An 18180-nucleotide genomic window follows, 5' to 3' on the forward strand; every position below is an offset into this window, starting at 1 on the left:
ACTAGCATCATCACCATGGCCATCAACGACCACCAACAAGACTGGAGAGAGAAGACTGGCATGGATGGCTTCTTCTCAGGTAAGCAGCTAAAGCCCAAGTGCCCAAGTGAAATACCCGGAGAGGCTGGGGTGGCGGCAGATAAACGCCCAATACCTTCCTCACCATCACTGCCTCGGAGTTTTCCATTTTCCTACATCAGAACCAGAAGTGATACCACCCCGCAGGCAGCTCCACGCGCGAGGTGGAACACAGAGCCAGTTCTCCCCGAGGCTGTCGGTGGAAAGGCTCTGTCTGGACTCAGGTTCGGAGTGGTTCTCTGGCCCTGTCTCATCAACCTACCCAGCGAGCAGGTGCAACGAGGGAGGTCAGACAGGGAAGGAGTTAGAACGGTTGTCACGTGAGGTCCTGGAGATGCTGGCCTGGGAAAGGGGAGCCGGGAGGGTAAGAGTATTTGCTGCACCGTCCAGACCGCTGAGCCTCAGCGGGAGAGCAGAGCTGTGACTCTGTGCAGCTCTAGGGTCAGAGGTTCTGCTAGACTTCAAGGTAGACCAAGGAAGCCATTTCTGGGAGGAGGAGAGATGGAGAGGGACTGGGATTTGGGGGGATAGTAGATGCAAGCTGTTGCATTTGGTGTGGATGAGCAGAGATCCCGCGGTATAGCGCAGAGGCTCTAAAGCTAACCACTTGTGATGGGACACGATGGAACCAAACATGAGAAAAGAATGTATATACATACATATGTATAACTGGGTCCCTCTGCCATCCAGTAGAAATTGACCAAATATTGTAAATAAACAATAGTAATAATTTTCAAAAGGATGAGAACATGTAAACCTTAACTCAATTAAAAAAAGTGAGAGAGAGAGAGAGAGAGAGAGAGAGATATTTTCTGAGTGAGATGCACCCCAGGGTGAGATTGTTACTGGTGGAACTGTGGGGCCATGAAACCTCTGCCTGAAGCTCAAGAAACAGGTCTTGGAAATGAGAATGTAGTTTCGAACTCTCCAAACAAGGTTTTCCATGCATTCACGAAGACACATCAACGGGACTGAACGATTTTTATCCATCAGCTAGAGGATCGACTTCCCTCTCAAAGCACATTTCCCAGGCTCTCTCACATAACATCTTTTATTTTTTTTCATCACAAGAACTTATTGTTTAGTTGTTGTTGAAGGATATTGTTGGATGGTTTGTCCGTTTGTTTTAGGTCCGCACCCGTGTCACAAGGAGGTTCCCAGGCTAGGGGTCGAACTTGGAGCTACAGCGGCCTGCCTACACCACAGCCAGAGCAACACCAGGTCCGAGCCATGTCTGTGACCTACACCACAGCTCAGGGCAACACCCGATCCTTAACCCACTGAACGAGGCCAGGGATCAAACCCACAACCTCACGGTTCCTAGTCGCATTTGTTTCCTGGGCACCACAGCGGAAACTCCGAAGTGGAGATGTGAACTGAATGTGGAAATGTGAGTTGGAGGTCTGGGCCCTCAGCAGGACAGAGACCCCAGTTCAGTACATGGAAGGTGCCTAGAAGGAGGAGACCAGACAGCGGGACGAGGGGAGGAGAACAGGCTGGGCTGAGGACCGAGTGCCAAGTTCAGGGGATTGGAGGGCTTCACTGGAGGGTTCAAAAGGAGGCTGGACCCCTCCTCCTGCATTTCCCCTTTGCTTTGGTATTGGTACCTACGGCTACTCGCTTGCCATTTGAAGATCGCAACCCTGAGTCGACTCACAGGGTCGTGGGACTGCACTGTTCCATGGGCTGACCTCCCCAGGCCTCCGGCTGCTGCCTTGACTCTGGCACAGGATCCCACTGGTTCATGGGGGGCCCTGGACCAGCCACGGAGGCTCCAGAGTGCCTGGTTCAGCGGCAGCAGGAGGGCAGCGTTTGGATTTCTCTAGGCAGGTCCTCCCTCCATTCAACAGAGGACATTCTTTCCTTGGGATTGTGGAGATCTGTGGACACTGGGTCAGATGCCGTTTCCTAGCCTCGAATTTCACGAGGGAGTTTTTAGACGCTGTTCCTTCAGAAATGTCACTTCACACTGGGACCAATGCTCCCTTTTCCTTTCGTTCTGGTTTTTCTTTTTTCTTTTTTCTTTTTGTTTTTGGCTGCAGCCACAGTTCCCTGGCCAGACATTAACTGTCCATCAGAACCAGAGCAGTGTCCCAGGCTGCCGCTGTGAGGACGCCTTAATCCTTAGCCACAAGGAGACTCCCCATGCTGCCCTTGGATGTGAAGCTCTGCAAAGCCTGCCTATCCCCTGAGGACACGGGATTTCTGAATTCTGAGTAGCCTTTACAACGTCTGTCCACCTGATTGCCAAGCCCATTCACAAGTGGTGTAGATTCAACAGTGTTTAGAGTGAGTCCCACTCTTTGCTCTGCAAATCCAGCAGCCCAGCTCGTGGTAGGCTCAGGTGCCTGGCTGAGTCCTGGGGTAGTTACTTAATGCAAGAGGTCGATGCAACTTGCACCTTAGGTTCTAAAGAGCTGAACAAATCTTCATAACATATACTTGGAAGGAAGCTGAACTTTCTTGTTCTGGCTTCAGCACAGGTTGCATTCAAAGAAATACTAATCTGAAGTTCTAAAAAAACAAGAGCCATTGCAACGTCAATAGTTGACATTTCGTTAAAAAGAGCAAACTGGAATTACATGGCAGCAAAAGAGTTTAAAATACGTCCATATCCTCAAATTGGTATTCATCTCTGCCGGGCAGTGGCCTTTAACTTCTCTTTCACCTTCTCCCTCCCTCCCTCCCCTCTTCCTCCTTCCTCTCCTGTCCTCTCCCCTCCTCTCTGCATCTCTCAGTCTCTCCTCTCTTTGTCCCTCAGTCGCCCCTTTCAGCTCTTCAGAATGACCCAGTGTTTGCTCGTTTTGTTTCTCTTGACCATCCTGTCCCATGGCCCGCTCATCAGTTTCTTCTGCAAGTGATGTCCTGTCCTTCCTGGAGTTCATCCACCTGGTGCTTCGGGTTTTCCTTGAGGTCCCCTCTGTATGCATGTCAATAACACAGAAGGATCGAGTGGGCAGCGGGCAGTGAGGGGTGGTGTGTGGGAAGGAGGAGGGCATAGAAGGCGGTGCATAGTTACATGAGATTTGTTTCGAGTTCCTAGAGCAGAGGTGAGAAACGTTTCTTCGTTCCCGAACTCACAAGATGGCTGTGAAGCTCCTGTACGATTAGACAGTTTAGGAACTTACCATTATTTCTTTATTCCACCAATATTCATTCAGCACCTAAGGTGGTGCAGGTCTTGGGCCCTGTGTCCCAAAGGTGGAGAGGGGAGATGCAGGCCCCCTGTTCCAAGCCTGCAGGCCTGAGGGTGAAGCAGATGAGTGGACAGGGCACACGCTGCGGATGATGGGAGAAGCCAAGCTCCGAATGTCTCTGGAGACTCCCAGGGGGCACCCCTGTCCCAGGGGGCAGGGCTTTTCACTGAAGTGATGGCTTTGTTGAGAGTCGTGTAGACATCAGCCAGGTCCAAATGATGACCAAATGCACTGAGGAGAGGAAAGGGGGATGTGGAAGACAAATCCTGAGACCTTAGCTATGGCAACAGCCCCTAGTTCAAGGCGTGGAGTCATAAGGAATGAGGCTGGAGGGGAAGGAAGGGCAGTGTCTCGGATGGGGGGTTGATCCTTGAAGGTTCAAGTGTTTTAGGTACGCATGTGCCATAGTCAGGTTTAGTTTTCAGTGGATTGTTCTGACCGGCAATTGGAAGGTGGGTTTGACACAAAGACGTCTTGGGGAGAGAGAGAAGTTAGGAAGGTGTGGTAATAACTGAGCAAGTGTTGGGGAGGCCCTGAATTAGGGCCACGGTAGTTTGCATGGACAGGCTGAAATGGATTCCAGAAACATTTGGGCCCTCAGGATGGCATGAGTGGGTGTTTGGTTGGAGAAGCAGCATGTTGCACAGGGGGAAACAGTCCAGAGAACATAAGGTACTGGGTTATTCACATGGAAAGATAAAGAGTCCTGGAGATTTGAACGGTTTGTGGGAGTATGATCAGGTTTTGGACACTTGGAGGATAGTGGAATAGAGACGTCCAGAAGGCAAAGGGATAGCCAAGTCCAAAGTGAGTTCTGGGATGCAAATGGAGCTGTGTGAGTTGACAGCTGTGTTATGATTGCCGAAACCACGGGAGTCATTGGCATTATGCCTGGAGAGGCATAAAGTGGGGCGGTCCTGGGGCTAGCGACCAGAGGACTCCATTTGTTATTTAGAAGAAGCGGTTCAGGCCAGAGAGAAGAACGGCCCAGGGCGGGGGTCGTAGAAACAGTGGATGTCCTGGAAATCTTCAAATAGGAAAAGGTGAGGAGGGCTCATCGTTTGCTTCCCATTTAACGTGTGTCTTGTGTTACATTTTGGTTTTGGCATCGTATTTCTTTTCTTCCTCTTCTTCTCCTCTTCCTTCGTTCGTGAAATGAACGTCTGCTGACACCGCATCAGGTGGTGTGCTCTTTCTAGCTCATGAGATGAATTGTTGGCAAATGCTACAAATCCAGACTTGATGTATTGCTTGGTTTCTCAAGTCTGGACTTGAGAAAACGATAAAGAAAATGTTAACACCTGAGACTAAATTTCCACGTGGGTCGTGTCAGTAGCCGTTAGGCTGTGAAGAGCTATGCCTCGACACATAGATTTGTCCCCCTCCAGGGCGCTGCTTGGGAGTTATTTACGATTGTACGACCGACTGCTGTCCATCTTTAACCAGCCTCTCACTCTTTCTCTCTTGTTCTAGGTAGAGTTTCCAATGGGCAATGGAAATGTCATTCCTGGAGTCCTTCAAACGAGGGTTTCCATAGAATCTGGTCTCCCAAATCGTGGTCACGCTGGGGCTTTCATTCTCTTAATGACTCTCCTTTAGGTCCCCAGTTGCTGGCATTTCAGATCATCCTCATTTGGGGTTTTGATCTTTTTGGAGCAAAGCCTCAGGAAGCTACATCAGAAAAGTTCAACCTAGATTTGTGTATTTCTGGCAATTAGATTGGTTGATCTGGTTGGATGACTCGTTTAGCTGCCTGCCACAGGGCAGGTTCAAAACATACCTTGCCTTCAGTTTCTGAAGTCATTGCTCCCTCGTCCTGCAGTGTACAGACTTGATGAGGCTTTCTGCTTTGACTCATGGCTAACGTGGTCTCTCTTCTTATTCTCCAGCTACTCAGCTTCTCTTTTAGATAACCAGTACTGCTAGTTTCCAAGTAAGATCGACCAAACCTTCATGTAGTTGTGACATGGTTTTCGGATTCGCTTTGTTCCCAATGCTTCGAGGATCCACTCTTTGGGCAAGGTGAAGATCATTGACCTTTTCGTCACTGTCTTTGTGCAAGAGGGAAATACTTGCCCCTCTTTCTAAAGCTGGCTGGCAACCTCACGAAGCATTTTTTCCCCTTGAAGCCTGATCCTCCTTCAGTTTATCAAATCTATGGCATGGCCCGTATAATTTCTTGGTAAAAATAACTTTGGACTCTCTTAGTAATTCATGAAGCGAAGAAAAACAAGTCTACCATTATGTCAGGAGGACGGATCCAAATCACGTGACCCTTGGATGGCTCCCTCACCCCGGCAGGCACCACCTTTAGCTCCCAGGGCTTTAACAGGGAAAGAACAGGTCGGGAAAGCACCTGACCCGTCATCCCAAGAGCATCACTGTGCCTTCTGGCCTCCCCGAAGGATGACACTCTCCTAATGGTGATCTGGGTCATTTCTGTTGCATCCCAGAGTGCTGGGCCGGAATGGCTGGCCTCAGATTGGCCCTCTGAGAGGCCGAGAAAGAGAGCGGGAACAGGCTCAAGCTAAAGAAATTCCTCCCTCTTCAAGCCCCGAGGTGAGGCCACTGATTGTTCTTTTCTGTGCCACAGCGACCCAGTCAGGAGAGAACCACTGCAGAGGCTGCCCAGCATTCCTCCAGGAAAGAGCATCAGGAGGGAACTCTTCCCTCAGGCAGCGGGAGGGCCCTGCTCACCAGTAAGAAGGGGTGGACTCTGAAGGTGCTTTCAGACTGACTCCTTCGAATTAGCAGTGGTGTCAGCCAGGAGAAAGAGGGGGAGAGGGCCAGGGTCTTAGCTAGGGAGCCCTGCTCTACACAGTGTCCTCTTTATCACAGTTTGGGCATCGATGACATCATCGATGAGTTATTACAATGAGCTATTGGTCCTTCCTATTGGTTTTTTCTCCTTCGTTGTTCTTTTTTAATGGCCGCACCTGAGGGCATAAGGAAATTCCTGGGCCAGGGGTTGGATGTGGGCCACGGCTTTGACCTGTGCCATGGCTGTGGCAACTCCCGATGCTTTAACCAACTGTGCTGGCCTGGGGGGTGGAACCTGCACCTCCGTAGCCCCTGCAGTAGAATGCTTAACCCACTGCACCACAGCAGCAACTCCTTAGGGTTTGTGCCCTTTAGAATTCACATTTCTTTTCCTTTCAAAAATGTTTAGGGTCAGAATGTGTAACACGAGGAGTAGTCTCTGAATACTGCAAATGTATGATACGGTGTTGTTCGCACGTTTATCTATCATATCTGCATATGTGAAGCTGTGGGGTGGGGGTAGGGCTGCCCCAGCCTGTGATCTTATGGCCCAGAAAACAGAGGGATGGTGCTGTCCTTTGCCGTCCCATGTAGGGAGCCATGTGAGGACCCACCCAACAGGGGACTGTCAGCAACTGGGAAATCAAGGTAAGATGTTGTGGCTCTGTGTAAGTCATTGAATTGTCAAGAAATGCCCGGAGACCTGCAGGACCTGGGCCAAGGGGAAGTTAGTTTTAAATCTTTGGTGGAAAATGAAACAAGGCCTAAAAGGACAAAACACTCAGCATAACCCAGCTGAATCCAGACTCGCAGTCGCCTTCTAATCGAACAGGTGCATGCAACGAAGGAGTTCCCAAAGACAAAGAGCCCCAAGGCCACAGACGACAGGGCTCAACCAAAAAAACCCTTGTGTATGAAAAACCAAGCACTCACCTGGGTGGGGGGGGGGGGGCTGAGGGAGTGAGTCTGAGTCTTGCTTGCTCAGAGCCCCTGACCATTCAGATTGTCAATAAACTGCTTGCAAGCTCATTGCTCCAGCCTGTGCCTCCTCCTTCCTCGCTGTTCTACCAGTAAAGGAAAACTGGGTGAACGTTAAGAGATGGGGCGTTAGCAAAACCTGGTCTCTGCTATTGAGACACACAAAGCTGGAAGCTGGGCAGGTGAAGCTGAATGGAGTAGTGAGGTTTACGTACTAGAGGCTTGGGAAGCTGGGCAGGAGGAGAGGCACCATCTGTGACCCAGGGGGAGAACAGCCCCACTGTCAAGGAATTTCTCCTCTTTCCTAACTGGCACATGACACTGGCATGGGGAGTATGCGACACGGTCTCGGGTCAAGCACTGTGCAGTTCCTGGGGAGGGGTGAGGGAGATCATGGACCAGGAAGTGTGATACCGGCATGAGTGTGGCAAGTCATTTATGAGATTGCGTGTGGATGGCGTTTTGGTTGGGAAATGAGGTCATCGTGCCCGTCCTGGGCTGCTCCCCCTGCGCCGTGCAGGGCTGCCTGGCCTTATAAAAGGAGTGACCTTCGTCCCAGCCCCACTCTCTTCCAGACACCAGTCCTAGATCTTCTTTGGAGCCTCTGGTGAGTACAGGTCTTAGAGGTCTTTCTTGGCCCTTGGGTGGTGGGATTTCACCTGCGTGTAGAAGTGACTTTATTTTCACCCCTCAATACTCTTTCTGGGGGAAAGAATACAATGAGGTGGGAGGGGGGTACGTTTTTCGCTGGTGTTTGGGAGGTGATGTGGAATGGGAGGAGAGCGATGGAGTCCAAGGCACCACCTTACGCTGAAGGAGAGAAACAGAGATGAGGCGCTGCGCTGGAGCACCCCCTCCCCCATTCGTTCCCACAGCCTCCCTCTCAAGGCTCCCTCCCAGTGAGCGGTGGGATTGGGCCTTTGCATTTCTCCTCCAAAGCTCAGCCCCACAGTCGGGTCGGTTAGCCCAGCAAGCAGGGCCTCGTGGGAGCTCTGAGCAGAGATGTGTTTTGAGATTGGTGACCCTTTTAATAAGCGGGTTCTTCCTCTCCAGGTAATATTTGTATTCACACTAACCCCCTGTGGCTGATTTTAGCCTTAGAAAGTGGTTCGAATGTGAGATGAAGCAGAAAGGCCTGAGGCCTGAGGGTGAGAGGTGCTCAAAAGAACGGGTGAAGATGGGCCACAAAATCCTAAAGGCTGTAGTAGGAATCCAAGAGAGTCCTTGGAGACCAAAGGGTTGGTGGCCCATTGGATTGTGGTGATCACTGTACACCGAGAAATGAATGAATCCATTGAGTCATAAAAAAAGAAAAAACAAGTGCTGATGGTCGAGCTGACTGCTCTATGGACAGGCCTGTCTTTGTGGTGACCAATGTTGTCTCACTGTATTTCAGGTTCCCTGAGTCCCAGGAAAGATGTCTTACCAGCAGCAGCAGTGCAAGCAGCCCTGCCAGCCACCTCCTGTGTGCATACCCAAGTGCCCTGAGCCATGTCCACCCCCTAAGTGCCCTGAGCCATGTCCACCTCCTTGCCCACCTGTGGTGTGCCCACCTCCAGTATGCCAGCAGAAATGCCCACCCTGCCCCATCCCTGCCACGGCACACCCTGCCAGCAGAAGTGTCCACCCAAGTGCCTGTAACAGCAGCAGACTTCCTCAGGACCATGCAACAACGGGATCCAGGCTCCTCTTGGTCCCAGGGCTCCCTCGTCCTCCCTTTGGCCATGGTGATAGACTGCATCCTTCTCAACCTCCCTCTGGATTCACAGCTGACAGAGAAAAGGCTTGGTTCCCGAGGCTCATAGCATGTTGTTGGAAGAGCAGCAGCGTCATGTCATCGCGAATGGGGCTCCGCCATCTGCCTGCCTGTGATCTGGGTTGTGATCTCCAGCCTCTGAGCGCTTCAGAGTGTCTCTTTTTCAGTTCTCCAATAAAGGACATGTTTCATGGGCAAGCCCTCAATTCTTTCTTTTGTTCTTTCTTGTTTTGTTTTGTTTGTTTGCATGTATTGCTCTCCACTCTTCTGCCAATGACAACGAACTCTTTTGAGGGGTCCTTTTCATTCCTACTAAATCATTAGAATTGAGGTTTCTCAAAGCTGACCTCAGTTGGGTCTGAAATATGAAGTTCTTGGATTTTTTACATCCAATCCTCTTTTTGTCATTGGTTTCCAACGGGTTTCTGCCTCTTTCTACCTTGTAGTCCCCTGAGAAGAATGAACTTCTCTCAGCTCAGTTTCCTTATCTGTAAAATAAGGAAAGAATGTATAAGTACCATGCATAACCGATTGAACTACTGGCGCTCCCACAGGTGGAAGAATGTATTCAACTCAGCAGGCTCATAGAAATTAATTTATTCCCAAGAGGTTCCTAATTATGCATCACGTGCCAGGCAGGTGGGTAGGTGTTAGAAGAAGGATGATGGGGACCAAGGTCCTTGTCCTCAGGGAGCCTAGATGCTGGAGGGGATTACACACGCAGGCATGCGCACACACACACACACACACACAGACTCAGACACACATGCAGACACGTGTAAGACAAATAATAGTTATGCTTGGGTGTATGAGACCATTGATTTGAAAAGCTCTTCCAACGTGGCTTTGTGGGCAAAGACTTGAATGAACAGACGAGTGAGCCGTGTGTATCCTGGGGTCCGTGCTTCCAGGGAGAGCAGATGGCAAGGGCAAGGCCAGAGCAAAGTTAGACCAGAGAGAAGAGAGATGGGGTGTGGGGTGGGGGTGGGGTTGAGCACCTGTGAACTATAGAAGTTCCTGGGCGTGAGGTGGACTTGGAGCTGCAGCTGAGGCTTAGGCCACAGCCACGGCCACACAGGATCCTTAAGCCAATGAGCGAGGCCAGGGACCGATTGATGACCCCGTGTCCTCACAGGGACAATGTCCAGTTCTTAAGCCTCTGACCCACAACGGGAACTCCTCAAGTGCATGTTTGTGGTCGTTCCCTCCCTGCTCTCAGGGCGGAGGCCAGCAGGGCCTGGACTTCCGGTGCTGAGAGCATCCGGGGAGGCCTTGTGTTTGTGTGGGGTGGCGTCCGTGTCCCAGGGGAGTCGTGAGTAGGACGGTCCTTGTATCGGATTCAAAGTCCACCTTTGTGCTTTCAGATCATGGTGCTGTGGGCTGATATGGGCGTGAATGATGAAGTGACATGTCTGTGCTTGGGGGTCTTCAGCCCCGTGAGCAGGAGCCTGTGAGGAGGAAGATGGCAAACGGGTGACGTCTCGGTTGGGCAGTTCTTGCTGCCCAGGGGAGCCGTTGTGTGCCCTGGAAAGATGCCGAGTCAGGGCTTAGGTATCCGAGAAGAGGAGGGCCGGGACTCCCTTGCTGCTGCTGCCATCAGGGACCCTTCCCCAGGACTAGCATCATCACCATGGCCATCAACGACCACCAACAAGACTGGAGAGAGAAGACTGGCATGGATGGCTTCTTCTCAGTAAGCAGCTAAAGCCCAAGTGCCCAAGTGAAATACCCGGAGAGGCTGGGGTGGCGGCAGATAAACGCCCAATACCTTCCTCACCATCACTGCCTCGGAGTTTTCCATTTTCCTACATCAGAACCAGAAGTGATACCACCCCGCAGGCAGCTCCACGCGCGAGGTGGAACACAGAGCCAGTTCTCCCCGAGGCTGTCGGTGGAAAGGCTCTGTCTGGACTCAGGTTCGGAGTGGTTCTCTGGCCCTGTCTACCCAGCGAGCAGGTGCAACGAGGGAGGTCAGACAGGGAAGGAGCTAGAAAGGTTGTCACGTGAGGTCCTGGAGCTGCTGGCCTGGGAAAGGGGAGCCGTGGAGGGTAAGAGTATTTGCTGCAGCGTCCAGACCGCTGAGCCTCAGCGGGAGAGCAGAGCTGTGACTCTGTGCAGCTCTAGGGTCAGAGGTTCTGCTAGACTTCAAGGTAGACCAAGGAAGCCATTTCTGGGAGGAGGAGAGATGGAGAGGGACTGGGATTTGGGGGGATAGTAAGATGCAAGCTGTTGCATTTGGTGTGGATGAGCAGAGATCCCAGCGGTATAGCACAGGGCTCTAAAGCTAACCACTTGTGATGGGACATGATGGAGCAAAACATGAGAGAAGGAATGTATATGTATGTATAACTGGGTCCCTCTGCCATCCAGTAGAAATTGACCAAATATTGTAAAGAAACAATAGTAATAATTTTCAAGAGGATGAAAACATGTAAACCTTAACTCAACCAAAAAAAAAAAAATCAGAGAGAGAGAGATTTTTCTGAGTGAGATGCACCCAAGGGTGAGATTGTTACTGGTGTAGCTGTGGAGCCATGAAACCTCTGCCTGACACTCAAAAAAGGTCTTAAACATGACAATGTTGTTTTGAATCTCCAAACAAGGTTTTCCACGCAGTCACGCAGACACATCAACAGGACTGAAGGCTTTGTATTGTCCATCAGCTAGAGGATCGATTTCCCTCTCAAAGCACATTTCCCAGGGTCTTTCACATAGCATCTTTTATTTTTTTCATCACAAGAAAGTTATTGTTTATTTGTTCTTGAAAGTTTTTGTTTGTTTAGGTCCACACCCGTGTCACATGGAGGTTCCCAGGCTAGGGGTCGAACTGGAGCTACAGCTGCCTGCCTACACCACAGCCAGAGCAACACCAGGTCCGAGCCATGTCTGTGACCTACACCACAGCTCAGGGCAAGACCCGATCCTTAACCCACTGAACGAGGCCAGGGATCAAACCCACAACCTCACGGTTCCTAGTCGCATTTGTTTCCTGGGCACCACAGCGGAAACTCCGAAGTGGAGATGTGAACTGAATGTGGAAATGTGAGTTGGAGGTCTGGGCCCTCAGCAGGACAGAGACCCCAGTTCAGTACATGGAAGGTGCCTAGAAGGAGGAGACCGGACAGCGGGACGAGGGGAGGAGAACAGGCTGGGCTGAGGACCGAGTGCCAAGTTCAGGGGATTGGAGGGCTTCACTGGAGGGTTCAAAAGGAGGCTGGACCCCTCCTCCGCATTTTCCCCTTTGCTTTGGTATTGGTACCTACGGCCACTCGCCAGCCACGTGAAGGCCGCAACCCTGAGTCGAGGGTCCTGGGACTGCACGATTCCATGGGCTGACCTACCCAGGCCTCCGGCTGCTGCCTTGACTCTGGCACAGGATCCCACTGGTTCATGGGGGGCCCTGGACCAGCCACGGAGGCTCCAGAGTGCCTGGTTCAGCGGCAGCAGGAGGGCAGCGTTTGGATTTCTCTAGGCAGGTCCTCCCTCCATTCAACAGAGGACATTCTTTCCTTGGGATTGTGGAGATCTGTGGACACTGGGTCAGATGCCGTTTCCTAGCCTCGAATTTCACGAGGGAGTTTTTAGACGCTGTTCCTTCAGAAATGTCACTTCACACTGGGACCAATGCTCCCTTTTCCTTTTTTCTTTCCTTTTTTCTTTTTTCTTTTTGGCTGCAGCCACAGTTCCCTGGCCAGACATTAACTGCTCCATCAGAACCAGAGCAGTGTCCCAGGCTGCCGCTGTGAGGACGCCTTAATCCTTAGCCACAAGGAGACTCCCCATGCTGCCCTTGGATGTGAAGCTCTGCAAAGCCTGCCTATCCCCTGAGGACACGGGATTCTGAATTCTGAGTAGCCTTTACAACGTCTGTCCACCTGATTGCCAAGCCCATTCACAAGTGGTGTAGATTCAACAGTGTTTAGAGTGAGTCCCACTCTTTGCTCTGCAAATCCAGCAGCCCAGCTCGTGGTAGGCTCAGGTGCCTGGCTGCGTCCTGGGGTAGTTACTTAATGCAAGAGGTCGATGCAACTTGCACCTTAGGTTCCTAAGAGCTGAACAAAACTTCATAACATACACTTGGAAGGAAGCTGAACTTTCTTGTTCTGGCTTCAGCACAGGTTGCATTCAAAGAAATACTAATCTGAAGTTCTAAAAAAACAAGAGCCATTGCAACGTCAATAGTTGACATTTCGTTAAAAAGAGCAAACTGGAATTACATGGCAGCAAAAGAGTTTAAAATACGTCCATATCCTCAAATTGGTATTCATCTCTGCCGGGCAGTGGCCTTTAACTTCTCTTTCACCTTCTCCCTCCCTCCCCTCCCCTCTTCCTCCTTCCTCTCCTGTCCTCTGCCCTCCTCTCTGCATCTCTCAGTCTCTCCTCTCTTTGTCCCTCAGTCGCCCCTTTCAGCTCTTCAGAATGACCCAGGGTTTGCTCGTTTTGTTTCTCTTGACCATCCTGTCCCATGGCCCGTTCATCAGGTTTCTTCTGCAAGTGATGTCCTGTCCTTCCTGGAGTTCATCCACCTGGTGCTTCGGGTTTTCCTTGAGGTCCCCTCTGTATGCATGCCAATAACACAGAAGGATCGAGTGGGCAGTGGGCAGTGAGGGGTGGTGTGTGGCAAGGAGGAGGGCATAGAAGGCGGTGCATAGTTACATGAGATTTGTTTCGAGTTCCTAGAGCAGAGGTGAGAAACGTTTCTTCGTTCCCGAACTCACAAGATGGCTGTGAAGCTCCTGTACGATTAGACAGTTTAGGAACTTACCATTATTTCTTTATTCCACCAATATTCATTCAGCACCTAAGGTGGTGCAGGTCTTGGGCCCTGTGTCCCAAAGGTGGAGAGGGGAGATGCAGGCCCCCTGTTCCAAGCCTGCAGGCCTGAGGGTGAAGCAGATGAGTGGACAGGGCACACGCTGCGGATGATGGGAGAAGCCAAGCTCCGAATGTCTCTGGAGACTCCCAGGGGGCACCCCTGTCCCGGGGGCAGGGCTTTCACTGAAGTGATGGCTTTGTTGAGAGTCGTGTAGACATCAGCCAGGTCCAAATGATGACCAAATGCACTGAGGAGAGGAAAGGGGGATGTGGAAGACAAATCCTGAGACCTTAGCTATGGCAACAGCCCCTAGTTCAAGGCATGGAGTCATAAGGAATGAGGCTGGAGGGGAAGGAAGGGCAGTGTCTTGGACGTGGGGATCTGATCCTTGAAGGTTCAAGTGTTAAGGTACGCATGTGCCATAGTCAGGTTTAGTTTTCAGTGGATTGTTCTGACCGGCAATTGGAAGGTGGGTTTGACACAAAGACGTCTTGGGGAGAGAGAGAAGTTAGGAAGGTGTGGTAATAACTGAGCAAGTGTTGGGGAGGCCCTGAATTAGGGCCACGGTAGTTTGCATGGACAGGCTGAAATGGATTCCAGAAACATTTGGGCCCTCAGGATGGCATGAGTGGGTGTTTGGTTGGAGAAGCAGCATGTTGCACAGGGGGAAAACAGTCCAGAGAACATAAGGTACTGGGTTATTCACATGGAAAGATAAAGAGTCCTGGAGATTTGAACGGTTTTGTGGGAGTATGATCAGGTTTTGGACACTTGGAGGATAGTGGAATAGAGACGTCCAGAAGGCAAAGGGATAGCCAAGTCCAAAGTGAGTTCTGGGATGCAAATGGAGCTGTGTGAGCTGACAGCTGTGTTATGATTGCCGAAACCACGGGAGTCATTGGCATTATGCCTGGAGAGGCATAAAGTGGGGGCGGTCCTGGGGCTAGGGACCAGAGAACTCCATTTGTTATTTAGAAGAAGAGGTTCAGGCCAGAGAGAAGAACGGCCCAGGGCAGGGGGTCGTAGAAACAGTGGATGTCCTGGAAATCTTCAAATAGGAAAAGGTGAGGAGGGCTCATCGTTTGCTTCCCATTTAACCTGTGTCTTGTGTTACATTTTGGTTTTGGCATCGTATTTCTTTTTCTTCCTCTTCTTCTCCTCTTCCTTTCGTTCGTGAAGTGAACGTCTGCTGACACCGCATCAGGTGGCGTGCTCTTTCTAGCTCATGAGATGAATTGGTTGGCAAATGCTACAAATCCAGACTTGATGTATTGCTTGGTTCTCAAGTCTGGACTTGAGAAAACGATAAAAGAAATGTTAACACCTGAGACTAAATTTCCACGTGGGTCGTGTCAGTAGCCGTTAGGCCTGTGAAGAGCTATGCCTCGACACATAGATTTGTCCCCCTCCAGGGCGCTGCTTGGGAGTTATTTACGATTGTAACGACCGACTGCTGGTCCATCTTTAACCAGCCTCTCACTCTTTCTCTCTTGTTCTAGGTAGAGTTTCCATGGGCAATGGAAATGTCATTCCTGGAGTCCTTCAAACAGGGTTTCCATAGAATCTGGTCTCCCAAATCGTGGTCACCCTGGGGCTTTCATTCTCTTAGATGACTCTCCTTTAGGTCCCCAGTTGCTGGCAGTTTGAGATCATTCTCATTTGGGGTTTTCATCTTTTGGAGCAAAGCCTCAGGAAGCTCATCAGAAAAGTTCAATCTAGATTTGTGTATTGTCTGGCAATTAGATTGGTTGATCTGGTTGATGACTCGTTATCTGCCTGCCACAGGGCAGGTTCAAAACATACCTTGCCTTCAGTTTCTGAAGTCATTGCTCCCTCGTCCTGCAGTGTACAGACTTGATGAGGCTTTCTGCTTTGACTCATGGCTAACGTGGTCTCTCTTCTTATTCTCCAGCTACTCAGCTTCTCTTTTAGATAACCAGTACTGCTAGTTTCCAAGTAAGATCGACCAAACCTTCATGTAGTTGTGACATGGTTTTCGGATTCGCTTTGTTCCCAATGCTTCGAGGATCCACTCTTTGGGCCAAGTGAAGATCATTGACCTTTCGTCACTGTCTTTGTAGCAAGAGGGAAATACTTGTCCCCTCTTTCTAAAGCTGGCTGGCAACCTCACGAAGCATTTTTTTCCCCTTGAAGCCTGATCCTCCTTCAGTTTATCACATCTATGGCATGGCCCGTATAGTTTCTTGGTAAAAATCAACTTTGGACTCTCTTAGTAATTCATGAAGCGAAGAAAAACAAGTCTACCATTATGTCCAGGAGGACGGATCCAAATCACGTGACCCTTGGATGGCTCCCTCACCCCCGGCAGGCACCACCTTTGGCTCCCAGGGCTTTACAGGGAAAGAACAGGTCGGGAAAGCACCTGCCCGTCATCCCAAGAGCATCACTGTGCCTTCTGGCTCCCGAAGGATGACACTCTCCTAATGGTGATCTGGGTCATTTCTGTTGCATCCCAGAGTGCTGGGCCGGAATGGCTGGCCTCAGATTGGCCCTCTGAGAGGCCGAGAAAGAGAGCGGGAACAGGCTCAAGCTAAACAAATTCCTCCCTCTTCAAGCCCCGAGGTGAGGCCACTGATTGTTCTTTTCTGTGCCACAGCAACCCAGTCAGGAGAGAACCACTGCAGAGGCTGCCCAGCATTCCTCCAGGAAAGAGCATGAGGAGGGAACTGTTCCCTCAGGCAGCGGGAGGGCCCTGCTCACCAGTAAGAAGGGGTGGACTCTGAAGGTGCTTTCAGACTGACTCCTTCGAATTAGCAGTGGTGTCAGCCAGGAGAAAGAGGGGGAGAGGGCCAGGGTCTTAGCTAGGGAGCCCTGCTCTACACAGTGTCCTCTTTATCACAGTTTTGGGCATCGATGACATCATCGATGAGTTATTACAATGAGCTATTGGTCCTTCCTATTGGTTTTTCTCCTTCGTTGTTCTTTTTTAATGGCCGCACCTGAGGGCATAAGGAAATTCCTGGGCCAGGGGTTGGATGTGGGCCACGGCTTTGACCTGTGCCATGGCTGTGGCAACTCCCGATGCTTTAACCAACTGTGCTGGCCTGGGGGGTGGAACCTGCACCTCCATAGCCCCTGCAGTAGAATGCTTAACCCACTGCACCACAGCAGGACCTCCTTAGGGTTTGTGCCCTTTAGAATTCACATTTCTTTTCCTTTCAATTTTAGGGTCAGAATGTGTAACACGAGGAGTAGTCTCTGAATACTGAAATGTATGATACGGTGTTGTTGCACGTTTATCTATCATATCTGCATATGTGAAGCTGTGGGGTGGGGGTAGGGCTGCCCCAGCCTGTGATCTTATGGCCCAGAAAACAGAGGGATGGTGCTGTCCTTTGCCGTCCCATGTAGGGAGCCATGTGAGGACCCACCCAACAGGGGACTGTCAGCAACTGGGAAGTCAAGGTAAGATGTTGTGGCTCTGTGTAAGTCATTGAATTGTCAAGAAATGCCAAGAGACCTGCAGGACCTGGGCCAAGGGGAAGTTAGTTTTAAATCTTTGGTGGAAAATGAAACAAGGCCTAAAAGGACAAAACACTCAGCATAACCCAGCTGAATCCAGACTCGCAGTCCTTCTAATCGAACAGGTGCATGCAACGAAGGAGTTCCCAAAGACAAAGAGCCCAGGCCACAGACGACAGGGCTCAACAAAAAAAAACCCTTGTGTATGAAAAACCAAGCACTCGCCTGGGTGGGGGGGTGGGGGCTGAGGGAGTGAGTCTGAGTCTTGCTTGCTCAGAGCCCCTGACCATTCAGATTGTCAATAAACTGCTTGCAAGCTCATTGCTCCAGCCTGTGCCTCCTCCTTCCTCGCTGTTCTACCAGTAAAGGAAAACTGGGTGAACGTTAAGAGATGGGGCGTTAGCAAAACCTGGTCTCTGCTATTGAGACACACAAAGCTGGAAGCTGGGCAGGTGAAGCTGAATGGAGTAGTGAGGTTTACGTACTAGAGGCTTGGGAAGCTGGGCAGGAGGAGAGGCACCATCTGTGACCCAGTGGGAGAACAGCCCCACTGTCAAGGAATTTCTCCTCTTTCCTAACTGGCACATGACACTGGCATGGGGAGTATGCGACATGGTCTCGGGTCAACACTGTGCAGTTCCTGGGGGGGGTGAGGGAGATCATGGACCAGGAAGTGTGATACCAGCATGAGTGTGGCAAGTCATTTATGAGATTGCGTGTGGATGGCGTTTTGGTTGGGAAATGAGGTCATCGTGCCCGTCCTGGGCTGCTCCCCTGCGCCGTGCAGGGCTGCCTGGCCTTATAAAAGGAGTGAACCGTCGTCCCAGCCCCACTCTCTTCCAGACACCAGTCCTAGATCTTCTTTGGAGCCTCTGGTGAGTACAGGTCTTAGAGGTCTTTCTTGGCCCTTGGGTGGTGGGATTTCACCTGGTGTAGAAGTGACTTTATTTTCACCCCTCAATACTCTTCTGGGGGAAAGAATACAATGAGGTTGGGAGGGGGGTACGTTCGCTGGTGTTTGGGAGGTGATGTGGAATGGGAGGAGAGCGATGGAGTCCAAGGCACCACCTTACCCTGAAGGAGAGAAACAGAGATGAGGCGCTGTGCTGGAG

At 50.8% G+C, this 18180-nt stretch overlaps 1 long non-coding RNA gene across 3 annotated transcripts; it reads left to right on the forward strand.

The window, feature by feature from the left end:
• Window positions 1-4231: 4231 nt before the first annotated feature.
• On the forward strand, window positions 4232-8591 carry LOC125128901 (uncharacterized). Of its 3 annotated transcripts, XR_007135341.1 has the most exons (5): window positions 4232-4318; window positions 5165-5297; window positions 5869-5974; window positions 6630-6683; window positions 8410-8591. It is a non-coding gene; the product is annotated as an uncharacterized LOC125128901 (long non-coding RNA). The 3 variants fall into 3 exon arrangements; XR_007135340.1 differs by lacking the exon at window positions 4232-4318 and having other exon boundaries at window positions 4424-5297; XR_007135339.1 differs by lacking the exons at window positions 4232-4318; window positions 5165-5297 and having other exon boundaries at window positions 5334-5974.
• The last annotated feature ends 9589 nt before the right edge of the window (window positions 8592-18180 follow it).

The sequence above is a fragment of the Phacochoerus africanus genome, chromosome 6 (assembly GCF_016906955.1).
Source record: "Phacochoerus africanus isolate WHEZ1 chromosome 6, ROS_Pafr_v1, whole genome shotgun sequence".
In the NCBI taxonomy this organism is placed as follows: domain Eukaryota; kingdom Metazoa; phylum Chordata; class Mammalia; order Artiodactyla; family Suidae; genus Phacochoerus; species Phacochoerus africanus.